Below are 15,854 nucleotides of genomic sequence, written 5' to 3' on the forward strand. Positions count from 1 at the left end.
TCAAGGAGACCCCTGTGGAGGTGGTGATGCCTACACTGAGCCTTAGAGTTGGCAAAGAAGTTAGCCAAGTGAAAGGTGAAGAATCAATACTCCAGCTTGAGGGAAGCATGCAAAGAAAGGGGTGAAGTAACTGAAATCACAGTATATGGAAGGAACCTGTGATAATTCCACATTGTAGGAGGTAGAACGTGATGAGGTTTCTTCCACAGGGATGACTGCTTGCTAGTTGATAAGCTTAGATGTAAAAGACCTTGGACTTTATCCTAAAGGCAAATGGAGAATGTCTAGGCTTGATAGATTTAATGCAGTTTCCAAGACCTGATATGCAAAGTTAAGAACAGCTTAGATTCTACACAAACCAGAACATTAAATGCCATAAAATTCTAGTCAACATAGCTATGTATACACTGATTCAAACATTCCATGGGTCATGTCTACAGCCGGGTGTTAGAAGAAATGATCTCTGAGATAAATCCAGCCAAGATTCTATTTTCTGATTCCAAACGCCCAACAAAACTGTCGACCTGGATCTGTGCTTTTGAAAGCAATGAAGCATACCACAGAACAAATAGTACAGTGTTATCAATGTATAATCGTAAAATGAAAAGAGCATTTAAAGGGCTGTGAGATCAAAGGCCAATGGCAGACATGGGCCTGATTCTCACTCGTCCAACTTCTCTTTCCAGCAAACCATACCTTTTCTGCAATTATAGCTCATCATGTCAGGCGAGTTTACGTGTTGATAATGTCTTTATTCTTTATATTTTAATTTAAAATATTTAACATATTTTTAAATTTGCAAACAGCCAGTTCAGTTATTTGCTGTATACTTGTATACTTGCTTTATGCACACTCACATACCCACACAGATTTTTATTCAATTTTGACAGATTGAAGCTGGTTGGTTTGAATATTGGCATTTTGTGAAATTTTGTCTCGGTATAAAAACTAAATTATTTAGTCTAGCTGTTCAAAACCATTAACACAGAAGAAAAACACTAGCAGGAAGTAATTCTGTTTGGTTCAGGTAGGTGACAAAATAAATTATACTTAAAGTTAGATATAAGCTGGAATAATTCAACTGCCTGCCTTTTGAGTTAGTGAACCATGCATGCTGCTTTACCTAATGGCTTCTAATCTGTACTGGACTCGGACTTTTCAAGATGAATGAAACTGATTAAGGCAACTCTCTCCTGCCAACTTCACCATATTTGGATGCAGCATCTCATCCTTCCATCTCACCTGTCCAGGTATGATTTGCCTAGCAGTGATATTATTTGTTAGAGACAGGACAAATAAATGTCCATATTTATGTTATTTCTAGTTTTTGCAGGACTATATAATTAATCATTAGGAAAAATCATAATGATGATAAAACTTAGAAAAATGCTAAAGAAGTAAGTATAATAGTTTAAAAAGAAAAAGATTTAAAAAGGAGATTCTGTCATTTGCCACAACATAGAAGGACCTGGAGGACATTATACTAAGCAAAATAAGGCAGATACAGAAAAAAAAAAATTTGATCTCACTTATATGTGGAATGTAAAAATAGAAGGTCAAATATACAAAGATAGGCCAGGTGTGGTGGCTCACATCTGTAAATCCAGCAGATTGGGAGGCTGAGGAGGGTGGATCACTTGAGCCCAGGAGTTGAGACCAGCCTGGGTAACACAGCAAGACCCTGTCCCTACCAAAAAAAGAAAAAATTAGCTGGGCATAGTGGCACGCATCTGTAGTCCCAGCTATTTGGGAGGCTGAGGCGGGAGGATCCCTTGAGCCCAGGAGGCAGAGGTTGTGGTGAGCCGAGATCAAACCAATGCACTTCAGCCTAGGTGACAAAGCCAGGCCCTATCTCTCTCTCCAGATAGATTAGATAGATAGATAGATAGATAGATAGATAGATAGATAGATAGATAGATAGACAGATAGATAGATATGTATATGTATGTGTGTACATACACACACACAAAGCTAGAGAATAAAACAATGGTTACCAGGGTCTTCATGTGGTGGGGAAATGGGGAGATGTAGGTCAAAGGATACAAAGTACTAAATATGTAAGAAACAGGTTGAAAGATCTAATGTACAGCATGAAGACTATAGTTAATAGTTGTGTATTATAGTCAAGATCTTTGCTAAATGAGTAAACTATAGCTGCTCTTGCCACAGGGGGAAAATGTGGGTAACTATGTGAGATGGGGAAGATGTTAGTTAATTTATTCCACTATAGTAGCCATTTTACTATATATATGTATCTTATAACATCATATTGTATACCTTCCATATACATAATAAAATATATTTTATAAATAAATAAATGTATATATTGTGATTTGTTTGCCCAGAAAAGAAAGAGAAAGAAAGAAAGAAAGAAAGAAGAAAGAAAGAAAGAAAGAAAGAAAGAAAGAAGAAAGAAAGAAAGAAAAAGAAAGAAAGAGAGAAGAAGTTGCAGAGCAAAATAATGAGGAGACTGGGCCAGACTGCAAGGTGAAACTCCTGGTCTCCCCACTTGCTAGTGAGATGACTTTGGATAGGTGATTTAATCATTGAAAAGTCTCTGCCAGATGCAGTGGCTCACGCATGTCATCCCAGCATTTTGGGAGGCCGAGGTGGGCAGATCACTTGAGGCCAGAAGTTCGAGACCAGCCTAGCCAAAATGCCAACATGCCAATCTCTACTAAAAATACAAAAATTAGCCATTCGTAGTGGCACATGCCCATAATCCCAGCTACTTGGGAGGCGGAGGGGGGAGAATTGCTTGAACCCAGAAGGCAGAGGTTGCAATGAGCCAAGATTGTGCCACTGCACTCCAACCTGGGCGACAGAGAGAGACTCCATCTAAAAAAAAAAAAAAGAAAAAGAAAAGTCTCAGTTGCCCAATGTGTAAAATGGGAAAAATAATAGTAGTTCCTATCTCATAATGTAAGGTTGATTATTTTAAGTAATTTATATACAGCATGTAAATCAGAGTTCGGCACATAGGAAACCACATGTGCTAGCATTTTTAATATCATTATCATCATTATTATAAGGCACCATAATAATAATTAAGTCCATTAATTCCAGTAATTCTCAGGGAATAGTTTCATGGAATCACAGAGTAGTTCATACACACCCACACACACACATACACACCCACACAAAAAAACACGCATACACACACACACACACACCCTCCTTTTCCAGCACTTCTGGGAATGTTTGAAATATAGAGGGAAGGGGAAGCTTCCCAAGAGATTATATTACAAGGGTTAGTTATCAGAAAAGAATGCTGTGGCAAACACTGTTGCTTGAATGATCCGACCCCACTTGCAGCCTCTTCCTAGTTCCCCTTCCAGCTAGGAATGGCAAGTGACACAGTTCAGCCAGAAAAGACATTTCTCTTCCTCCTGCTGAAGTGATGCCTGGGCTGTGAGACCATTCCTGTGGCCCTGAAGGAAACCTCCAAAGAATCAGAGACCTTGGTGCTAGCATTGCTGAGTCCCTGAATCAGTGCCAACAACAACCCACCTGCATATTTTGCATCCTCTATGAAAAACAACCCCCTTTACAATGAAGACATTGAATTCAGGTTTTCTAACACATACAGCCAAAAGCATACCTGGCTGATACATTTATAGACTACATTGCTCTTGAGACTGCCCAAGAGACACCTGTCTGCAGAGTTCATGTTTACCCATTATCACTTGTGCCTGCTTTCTTTTCCCAGGGTATAACGAGTTCCTGGGTGTGCTCGTGTTTCTATTTTCAGTCTTCCACCTCTCCTTGCATAAGTCAAAACTTGGGAATATCCAGGGAGCCTTTCCTTCAGCTCTTCCCCATACCTTCTGCTTGCTCCCAAGTGCTAATCTCACTTCCAGCTATTTATGCTGCAGGCTCTTCGTTTCTTGCCTTCCAAGCAGCCACATTCTGGGTGATACAGAACCAGGGTACCTGTTACTGGTGCTACTAAATACCCCAACACAAACATCACAAGATTCCTTTTCAGTGTCACCAGGAGTAGGGACATTCATCTTCCCATTAAAGACAAATTAACCACTTGCTTGTCTCTACCTTGTCAGTTTTACTACCTTAGTCTCCACTGGTGCTCAAAAAGCCCTCACAGTCCTTCATCCCTGCCTGCTCTCTATTGAAGTCTGTTCTACTCCACACCCAACAACATTGGTAAAGGCTGCGCCATCTTTGAATAGTGTTTCCATTTATCATTTTGTGCTATTGTTATTTAGACAATCAAATCGTTCACTTAAATAAATACATTATGAACATAGTTTAAATTGCCTATGGACTTATTTAAGATAACAATTCTTCAGATCTAAAATTATTTACCCATTTTTGATAAAAAAGGAAAAATTGGGGCTTGACTTAGGTGATTGATAATTTTATTTTTCTTCATAAAATTAGTCCATATTCTGAAAATGTTTAATATCATATAAAAATTATAGTCATATGGGTTAAACCATAATGTCAGTAAAACAGCATCTACATTAGTCTGGGGGAAAAAAAAACTATATTCTGCCACCAGCAGAAAGATGAATTTTTTGGCCTTTGAAAGTCAGAGGATTAACTAGTGTTTGGGGGGAAATGTTTTAAAAGATACAGAACCTGTCATATTTTCTGCTTCATGAACTAGTAACACAAACACTGGAGAGGCTGTGATGGGTGTGTTCCAGCTGTCTGCTAACAGATGAGGCTTTTGAGGTTGTGAGCTGAAGGAACAGCAAACACCATTCTGTGTTTAATAAGCCTTATACTCTCCAGTATTGAGATTACCCGTGACAGACTTAAAACTTGGTGGGGGAAAAAAAACAGTTATTCCAAGCCACTGGCACAACATAAGATCCTGCCATTGTAAGGGAATCACATGGATTGTGAAGGAAGCAATTGTGAAAGACAGCATTTTTCTTTAAAAAAAAAAAAAAATTCACTGGAATTTCCAAGTGGGAGGGGCTCGAGCTGAAAAAGTTTAAATTTCAAATCATCCAAATTACTATTTGAAAATTGTTTAGGCCACAGGGAGCAAAATGCAACATTTTAATTTGTTTTCTAGCAAAACATACATATATGAATCCAGGTAAATCAGAAACTCTTCCCAGATAAGAAAAATTTTAAATAATCATAAGAATAAATACAAGTCATTTGCAGACACAGCTCAATAATGTACCAAGAATGGTGCAATCACATACATAATTCAAGCATAATGTAATCTTTAAAATACATATTTCTAAAATAAAGAGCAGACAGCTTGGGTGTGGATTCTGGCTCTTACTGTGTTAATTTGGCGAGTAACTTAACATCTCTGTGCCTCAGTATCCACATCTACAAGATGCAGAAAATAGCTAACTTGTAGGGTTGTTAAAATAAGAGTGAAATAAGTTGGAATTGCACAGTGCTTAGAACACTGCCAGGCACATAATAAGAGATATGTAAGTATAACTAACAAATAATAATAGCTGAGAAGCTTACATGAGGGGGTAAATTTGGACTAATCAGTCAGTGGGAGAAGCCACAGAAGCCTCCAGGCCTACCTCTTACCTCATACAAGAGGAAGCCCCTAAGAAACCTCCAGGCTTACCTCTTCCCCTAAGAAGGGGAAACTGTCTCCCTGCAATTCCTACCTTGAACGCTAAGTCTGAAACAATAACAAATAAATCCAAGTCTGCTTCTCTGTGGCAAACCACCACATCTTATATGGAACCTTCATTTCCTTCTCTTCTTCAAGCCACGCATCCTCTAATCAACCTCTATTCACAACACCTGCCTCTATAGGCACAGAGTTTGTCAGGTCTGCCATTAAGGACAGGCAGAAAGTACCCAATGTGGTCTATGGGGCATCTGAGGCTCTCATTGTGGACCCTTGACTTCTATTAACTGAGGCTCAAATCGGATTCCCATGTTTTGACATCCATGTCACCCAATCACCTTCTACCTAGCCTACGGTGAACAAAACTGCCCTCTTGATCTACTACAACCACAGCACTCAGCTTCATACTCACATAGACATTTTAAAGCTTAAACTCAAAAATGTGTATTTATCCCTGTTAACGAGTTCCACTTGATTATTAATCAGAATAAATGTACATGTACAATCTGATTTAGTAGTACACCAAACAGATTTTAAATGTCCTAGAGGAAATCGTTTTTTTAAAGAAATTGTATGATGAAAATTTTGTAAAGCAAATAAATATCTTCCAATTGATTTTCTATGTAAATCTTTTAACATATTAAATTTGCCTAAAGCAGGATACAGATATATTAAGTTTTGGATTATACCATATTATGTTATTACAACAGATCTGCCTTCCTGTATTTTGATTAGGCTAATACTAAAATTAGTTTATTTTCCCTGAATGTACTGAAACAAAAATATTTGCATACATAAGAGAGTCAAGAGGCCATGACATGATCAAAAAAACTGCCTAGGTCTAAAATTTTCATAAAGTGCAATCCTCGCAGAGCAAACCAAAAGTTAATTCTTTGGTTTAAAAGTCCCCTCTTATCCCTTTTATATAAGTGAAATTATGTAACCAAAAAATTATAACTAATAAGAAATATGAGTGTTTCATGTTTATTCCTTTTCCATTGAATTTGACTCCACAATTGGATCACACTCTTCAAGAGCTCTCTCTATCTGGTAAGGGCTTGGGCAATGCCTTTTACAGGCTGACTCCAAATTACCTCTCTTGCCTCACCTCTGATAACACCCTACCACTATCACCCACTGAGTTTCACCAACCCCACCCACCTACACTCACAGCACTACCTATTTCTCCAAACTGATACTGATGGAGGAGGAGGTTGATAAGGTCTCAGATCAGTCCATGATAGGAAAACCAATATCTAGCATGCCTGGGTGAACCTTGGGAACCAGAACTGAGCTGTGCCCTTCCCTGGGGCTAACCCTACCCTACTGCTGAGCACATTATGCTTGGCCTTCTAACTCTGTATCTGACTGAACTTTCCCCTTCTCTTATGGGGGTTGGAGCTCTTCCTTAAACCCAGACACTTAACTGGTGCCCCAAACAACTTTTCCAGCCCATTACCAAACCCCTGTTATTCAGTAACTTCCTGGGATCCTGCCATAAACCAAAAAGACCTCTAAGCCCTTTCATGCCAGCTCCCACCAGACTTTCAGTATCAGCACTCCTGCCCAAGGATCTCCCACCAGATTGGAGACTGGACCAAAATTTACCATACATCTATTAACAACACAATTTTTTTTGGTGGCAGGGAGACAGGGTCTCACTCTGATGCCCAGGCTTGAAAGCAATGGCATGAGCTCAATGTAACCTCAATCTCCTGGGTATAGGTGATCCTCCTGCCTCACCTCCCAAAGTGGTGGGATTACAAGCATGAGCCACCACACCTGGACTAACATTACAATTTGAACTGCTAATACAAAGTAATTTGAAGAAGAAATGTGCAAACTCGTGCATAAAGAAAGCCTCAGCTTCTTTTTCTAGGGCATCTAGGAGTCTCAAATAAACGAAATATATTCTATGTTCCTGGGTGAGGATATTGAAAATGTGATCATTTCAATCCTTTCCAAGTTACTGGTGGTTTGTAGATTTACTTTTGACAAATAAACTCATCAAAACTATCTCAAAATTTATGTAGAAGCAAAATGAGTGTGGCTGGCTAAGGAAGTTTACAAAAAGAAGAGTTTTAGAAGAATTTGCTCCATTAGATTTGAAAATCATACCATAAAACCACAACATTTAAATCAATGTAGTATTTGCTTGTGAATGCCAAGCATATCAACAGTGTGGGAAAAGACCTTAAAAGAGTTTCTAGTATATGTAAGGATTTACCATATGGTGTATGAGGCATCCGAAATTAATAGGAAATTAAAAAAAGATCCAACAATTTATACTGGAGAAACTATTAGGGGAAAAATTATTTGAACCTTTGCTACATACCCTTATGAGATAAATCTTGTATACAGTAATTAAATATGTTTTTAAAATAAATTACAAAGTAGAAGGAAAGGTACAGAGATTTGTCTTATGGAGGGGAATTTTGAAACTAAAAAGCAATGAAAGTAATTACAAAGAAAGAGGTTGATAATTTTTCTATTAAAATAAGGAGAACTGAAAGACTACCAACTGGAAAAGTATCTATAACAACTGTGAGACAAATGGTTACTGTCCTTAATATGTAAACAGCATTTACAAATCTATTAGAATACACAAAGACCATAATACTTAAAGTATATTTACAGGCAATTCTTCTTAGAGGAGGAAATAGAGGTAAAAATAAATTTTAAAATTTCAAGCTTAACTCATAAACAAATACATATTAAAATAACAATGGTTATTCTAAGTGAAGCAACTCAGGAATGGAAAATCAAACATCATATATTCTCACTCATAAGTGGGAGCTAAGCCATAAGGATGCAAAGGCATAAGAATGACACAATGGACTTTGGGGACACAGGGGGAAAGGGTGGGAGGGGGTGAGGGATAAGACTACAAATTGGGTGCAATGTGTACTGCTCGGAGGATGGGTGCACCAAACTCTCACAAATCACCACTAAAGAACTTACTCATGTAACCAAACACCACCTGTTCCCCAATAACCTATGGAAGTTAAAAAAAAAATCAATAAAAAAGAATAGCAATGGGATTGTTCAAGAGATCAGAAAAAACAAAAATGAAAATGCAAAGATTTTAGAGTGAAGCAAATGAGTTTGAATACTAATTCTTACTATTTCTAGCTATGTGAGCTTGGGCAAATTATTTAATTCTTCTAAGTCTCACTTGCTAATATATAAAATGGAGATAATACAAATGTATATAGCTGCTTTGAATAGTAAATGAGATGAACAAGGTAAAGTGTTTAGCATAGTGCTTAACACATAAGTACTTAATAAATATTAGCCATATAGTCTTCCTTCAATACACGTATAGCACTCATGCGAGAGATATTTATAGACATATTCGTGAGTGACAGGCACTCTACTAGATGCTGAGGATACCATGGGAAAGAAAGAGCAACACCATCCCTGCCCTCATGGAGCTTACCGTCTAGTAGTGCTGGCAGACAATTAAACGAACATTTACAATTCAGTAGAACAAACAATCTTTCAATGCTGTTGGTAGGGAAGCTCACAGGGCAAGAACTAACCAAATCTGGGGTGCGGCAAGGAGTCAAGGCCACAAAGCACTGAGAAGCCAGTTGATCCTATTATGCCTTTGGTGGCACCAGTCTATTCGGTGTGGAAATTTTCTAATCAGCAAAACTCAGGTGTGGAAGACTGACGGCTGGATTCATCCAGGCCTGGGATTTTGCCAAGCAGTAGTGAAAGAAGTTACATGGGGACAAAAGAGTTGATAGTGTCAAAAGAGAGTGAAGTGACAGAACACAAAATCTAAACAGATTGAGAAATGGATTGAAGATGCAAGGTGGGTGACAGAGAAAGAAAAAGTAAAGTAATTGAGGGTCTAGAGAGCCTAAAGAGACAAAAAGCAAGATGTATATGAGGCTATGTTCAGAGAGTAAATGTCTGAATATAATAATTGAGTAACCAAAATATGGGTACGGACAAAGTGCAGACTATGGCCATGGAAAAAGAAGAGGAACAGGGTTAGAGCATAAGAGGGTTACGAGTAAGTCAAAACCCTGAGAAGCCTGTGTCATTTGGGCAGATGTCCAAGTCACCCAGGAAATGACAAGGCCTGAGGGTCCACAGAAGGACAGAAGCCACATGCCAGAGTAGAACGCCTCTTAGAATGGTAGAAGGAGGCTGGGCGTAGTGGCTCACGCCTGTAATCCCAGCATTCTGGGAAGCTGAGGCAGGCGGATCATGAGGTCTGGAGTCCAAGACCATCCTGGCCAACACGGTGAAATCTCGTCTCTACTAAACATACAAAAAATGAGCCAGGCATGGTGGCACGCGCCTGTAGTCCCAGCTACTCAGGAGGCTGAGGCGTAAGTATTGCTTGAATCCGGGAGGCGGAGGTTGCAGTGAGCCTAGATCGCACCACTGTACTCCAGCCTGGCGACCGAGCAAGGCTCCGTCTAAAAAAAAAAATAAGAATGTGGTAGAAGGATTGGCTCATTCAGGATGATAAATTAGAGGCAGGGTAGGAAAATAAAACCTAAATTATGTTTAATTATTCCATTTCTAAGTTTTAGAAGAGAGATATAAGAGAAGTTTTTGGTTTAAACTTTCTGGTTAATTTCCCAAACATAAATTTAACTTCATCAAGAAAAGTTATAAAACATAATTCTCTGCTAGTAACAGGACCAGTCAGGCAATAGGGTACCACAGCTTGAGTTTTCAGAGATGTATATTTCAACGCTAATGAAATAGAATCCATCCTAGAATTGCCTTTGGCATGGTGAGAAAATGAATATCTATTAAAACTTAAGATGGAAAAAGGAATCCTTTTGACATATTTATTTCATTAGTTTGGGGAGCTAGTTCCAGATCATTAAAATTCTTTAAACCTATAACCAAAAAGAAAATGGTGAAAAAAGGGAAATGAGATTGATTCTAGGATAGTGGATAGGAACTACAACAAATTTGTAATATATTATAGTAAAAGTGAATATCATAGGAAAATTCCAATTACTTGTAGCCTCCTTAGTACCGCCCATCAATTTCTTTGGAAAGGCAATTCCATTTCAGTATATCCATTCAAAGAAGACATACTTGAAGCACTAAAGTTCTAATATCAAATCAAAAAATAAAAGTTCAGCCATGTAAAAGCAAAAGGCAAAGTTCTGTTGGTCTCGATTCCTTTGACATTTAAGTAAATAATAACAAAAGTGAAGGACTAGTTTCATTTTAAAAGTTCCAACTTGTCCAGATGAAAGGCCATTACCTAAAAATGGCATACCAAATGACATTGCTTTGGGGTCCTCAGCACTTGATCCAAGGGGAAAAAACCCTCGTGGTTTTGATTAAATTAAAAGCTTCTCAACAAATAATTCATAATTTTTTTATCTGCTCGTTTTGTTCATTCACATCTCAGGTCCCCTAGCACCTTAAAGTCTTAATACCATTCATGACATCCAAGTGAGAATACAGAAGAATAACTGTAATTAACCTTTACTACCTCCTCTACTCAGTTCAAATCACCATCCTTATCAACTAATTTGCCATGGAGAGTGGGGTTCTTCACCAACAGATTTAATAGGACCAGTATTCTTGGCAGGAAATTAATTTTTTGGATTTTTTTGAGACAGAGTCTCACTCTTGTCGCCCAGGTTGGAGTGTAGTGGCACTATCTCGGCTCACTGCAACCTCTGCCTCCTGGGTTCAAGTGTTCCTCAGCCTCCCAAGTAGCTGGGACTACAGACACACACTGCCACGCCTAGCTAATTTTTTGTAATTTTAGTAGAGATGGGTTTTGCCATGCTGGTCGGACTGGTCTCAAACACCTGACCTCAAATGATCCACCCACCTCAGCCTCCCAAAGTGCTGGGATTATAGGCATGAGCCACTGTGCTCGGCCAGGAAATTAATTTTTAACTAAACATTTTAAAAATATTTGTCTTTCTATGCAGATCCCTCTTTTAAATTTGCAGTTGGTACACAATGGAATATTATTCATCCTTGAAAAAGAAAGAAATTCTGTCATTTGCAACAACATGGATGAATTGGACAACATTATGATACTAAGTGAAATAAGTCAGGCACAGAAAGACAAACACAGCGTGTTCTCACTTATACGTGGAATCTACAAATACAGAACTCACAAAAGCAGGAAGCAGAATGGTGGTTACCAGAGGCTGGAGGATGGGAATGGGGAGATGGGGAGATGATGGTCAAAAGGTACAAAGGCACAGTTAGACAAGAGGAGTAAGTTTTTCTTAATCCACTGCAGTGTGGTAAATATAGTTAATAACATTATATTATACATTTCAAAATCACTGAAAGTACATTTCGAATGCTGTCACCACAAAAAAATAAGTATTTGCTGTGATGGGTATGTTAATTCACTTGATTAATTATTCCACATTTTACTCATAAATCACAATTTCACTTTGTACCCCATAAATATACACTATAATTTGTCAATTTACAATAAGAAAAGTAAATAAAATAAAAACAAGTAAGTGGGTTAATTATTCTTTTTGAGAACCAAGTTTTGTTCACCCTGCTTATATATGTTGGGCATAGAAATTAAGATTTTTGTCTTACTTTGTCCAACTCAAAAAAAAATGAGATCTTTAACTGAAATGATAAAAACTTATTTTAAAATAATGATAATTTAATTGTTGATGGCTCAACAATTAACAGGTAAGTCCAATTTCAATTCTGATATTTGATATGAGTTTTAGTTTTAAAATTATAAATAATAAATTACACAAAATAATCAGGAAAAAATAAAAAAATTATAAATAATAAATTATGCAAAATAACAAAGAAAAAAGACATGCACATACACACAAAGAGCTTTTTATTTTATTCTTTCAAATCACAAAGTGACACAGATGTGATCGATCACTTTATTTTTGAGTAGCATAAACATCTGCCAATTATTTGTCTCACATGGAAATTTTGGAGGGGAATGAGTTTTTTTCTATCAGTTTCAAAAACAGAGGTAAAATTGGGGCAAAAAACAGACCAAATGGTTATGTATATTTTTAGCAGAACAAAATACACTGAAGCAAAAAAATACATACCTCTTCACCTCATGTCTCAGTAATTAATTCAATGTGTTTAAATTTTTCCATAAAAGATTATCCTCTCATTTTAAAACCAGAAACCTGAGCATAAGCAAAACAGTATTAATTCCATGTTTCATTCTCTGAAATAAATAACATCCAGCAATGTTTCAACTTGACACAGTGACAGTTAAAGCATCGCAGACCCAGGTTCTGTAACCTTTCTGTCTTAATTTGACAATCTAATCTCCCAAGACTCGGTCTGGAACACTTGCTGATCAAAATATTTTATGAACTATTTCTGGAATTATTCAAAAGAAAATAATAAAGCATATCACACTGAGTAATTTCTCTTTTTAGAACACCAGGGTAAAATCTTGCAAAGATTCGGTTAAACAGCAGTGTCCCTCTGGAGATAAATTTAGCGATGATGCTTTGACCAGGAGAATGTTTTCCTGGGGAGATATTTAGGAAGAGATACAAAGCAATAAATATTCATTTGTCCTTTTCCTCCCTAAGATGACGATGTAGGAAGAGTTTATCTACCTTTATTCTTGATTGCAGCATAAATGTAAGGTAAGCTGCTCCTTCTGTAGACAACCCACTTGTTGTGAGGCTTTGGCCCTCATGCCTCTGTTCCTCCAAGCTTTCACTCTAAGAAGAAATTCTTCATGCTCAGAAAAAAAATTTGTCATAAAAATGATGCATGCTTGGAAAGTGTGACTATGACTTGGCATTTTTTCCTTTAAAGTTACTCATTCAGAAGAAAACACATCATTAAAACTTGCCCTAAATATCAGAGGTTTTATTTCAGCAAAAAATTTTGGGATTCATGAATGCATCATGAATTAATTAATTTATTATTATTAATTAATTATTAATTAATAATAATTAATTTCCATCAAGAGAAGGACTATAACGCATTGGCCAAAATGCTAGAAACCAAAAGAAGATGACTAGATAACTATCAGCAAAACTACTCACAAACAAGTTGTTTACTTTTATAAAAGTTCCAAATACAAACTAATTCATTTTGTTGATTCAAATGACAGTTTCTCTACCTGACAGAGTGAAAAAAAAAAATCAAATATTTTTGCCTCTAAACATTTTATTTGTCCAGAAGGTAATAATATATCCCTTTAGCCTTAAAACAAGATTAGATTTTTAAACCAAAAATATGACTAGGGGAATCATAAAAAGCCAGGAGAAATTTTTCATATGCACTTTGAAAAAATACTGCTCTTACCTAGAATTTACCAGAATTCCTATCTTACCTTTGTTCTTGCATCAATGAAGCATTTAATCTTGTCTGAATTCCTTCAACAAGACCAGTGCAAGTGATACTGACCTAGCAAGAATTGTTCTTTAGGAACGTGAAACTTCGATGTCAAGTCTTAGCCATAACGTGTGCTCCCATGCGCAACTAGACATCTATTGCCAAGGGGAGAGAGTCTTCCTTTTGCAACAATAGTTGCCCTTTTTCCAAGTTCGGAGCAAAGACCTTTTTGAGAAAAGTTGATGAAAAATCTGGCCCAGGATAAATTGCAAATGGAGGCTGTTTTCATAGAGTGAGCATGCCTTTCTTTAAGATAGAAATCAATTTTAGAATTAGATTAATAAAAATTTAAATTTAGAATGTAAAAATAAGAGTCAAAGAGGCTCTTTAAATTTACTTATATCCAAATTTTGCAGGATATATTGCTGGAATACGACCAAAGAGTTTAACATATTAAACTAGGTAAAATCTGAAAAATATTTTAAGTACAACCAGTTTATATTTCCCATGTATTAATGCCTCTCATTTTCCTGCTTCCTCTCTCTTTTGCCTGATTTTCACTTCCTTTTCTCTTTTTTTCCTCTATCACTAACCTTAGCTTGGAAGAGCTTCCATGAATCAATCTTCTTCCAATTTCTTTGTTCTCCTTAGCAGGATCAAAGCTGAATAGCACTTTTTACATTTTACAACAATTACCCCATTTGATTTTTATAGCCCTCTTGTGACATAGTCCCAAAAGATATTACCTTCTATTCTACACCTATCTGAAATGATACATCTATTAAATGGTAATGTAAAATCTCACAAGGCTCTTCCAATTTTCTTCACCCTCTCCAAATAGACCTGTCTTTTTCATCAATGCAGCTCCAGCAGTTAGTGTAGTCCCTAGCATGTAACAGGTGCTCAGTAAATACATATTGAATAAATGAATGAATGAATGATAGCTATACTTCTATTTTTATTAGACTTCCACTTTTCAAAGTGCTTTTATATATATGGACTCCTCTGAAAAACACGTTTCACGAATTAGAAAGATCAGCTACTTTGGTTCTCCATTTTACTGCTAAAGAAAGTGTGGCTCAGAAAAGTAAAAGAAATGCATTCATAAATAGCCAAAAGTCTTTTTTTTTAGGCCAGCTTAGTGCCTAAAAAAATTAATATAAGTAGAATTTTCAACCCCATATGAACCTGTGGGCTATTCTTTACTACAAAGTTAAGGTTATGATAAGTGCTATTTTCATTATTCTGCATAGTCTCAATAGTGCGTGTGTGCATATGTGTGTGTACAAGTGACTTTATATATATATATATATGTATATGCACACATAGATCTGTTTGTTACATGTGCTAAGCTATTGGGATATGGGATAAAAACCTTACATATCTTTACTTACTGATTGCCTCTAAGCAGTACATAAATTAAACCCAATTACTCATTTCCTTCTAAGTTTTAAAATACAGAATTCAGAGGTCAACGCTTTCTCATAACTAAGCTGCAATAATAGGTTATTTTACTATAGAACATTGTAGAGCATGTCACTGTTCCATATTAACACCCCTTTATATGATAAGCAATCATGACCTGCAACATTGCTAACACACACAATTCACCCTCGCCTTTTGGCCCTCCAGATGGCCCATTGGTTCCGTTCAAATTGAACGCCAAGATTCCTCTTTCCTAATTGCAGGCTGCCAGCAGGAGCTGTTTGCAACAGCTGTTGGCCACGGTCAGTTGCAACATCCCATTGCCTGGGCCTAAGTTTCTTTATAGTCTACAGGCTCTTTGTCTGCCTGCATAGCTTATAGTCATAACCACTTCTTGATTATGCAGAAGGGAAAGAAGCGATGTTAATAATTTAATATATCATCATCAAAGGAAAATTATTTGAAAGAACAAGAATTATTATACCAGGTTAAACCCGTGATCTCAGTTTTTTGGTCTCTGATAGCAGCAGCTAGACTT

The sequence above is a fragment of the Nomascus leucogenys genome, chromosome 5, assembly GCF_006542625.1.
Source record: "Nomascus leucogenys isolate Asia chromosome 5, Asia_NLE_v1, whole genome shotgun sequence".
Taxonomy (NCBI): Eukaryota; Metazoa; Chordata; class Mammalia; order Primates; family Hylobatidae; genus Nomascus; species Nomascus leucogenys.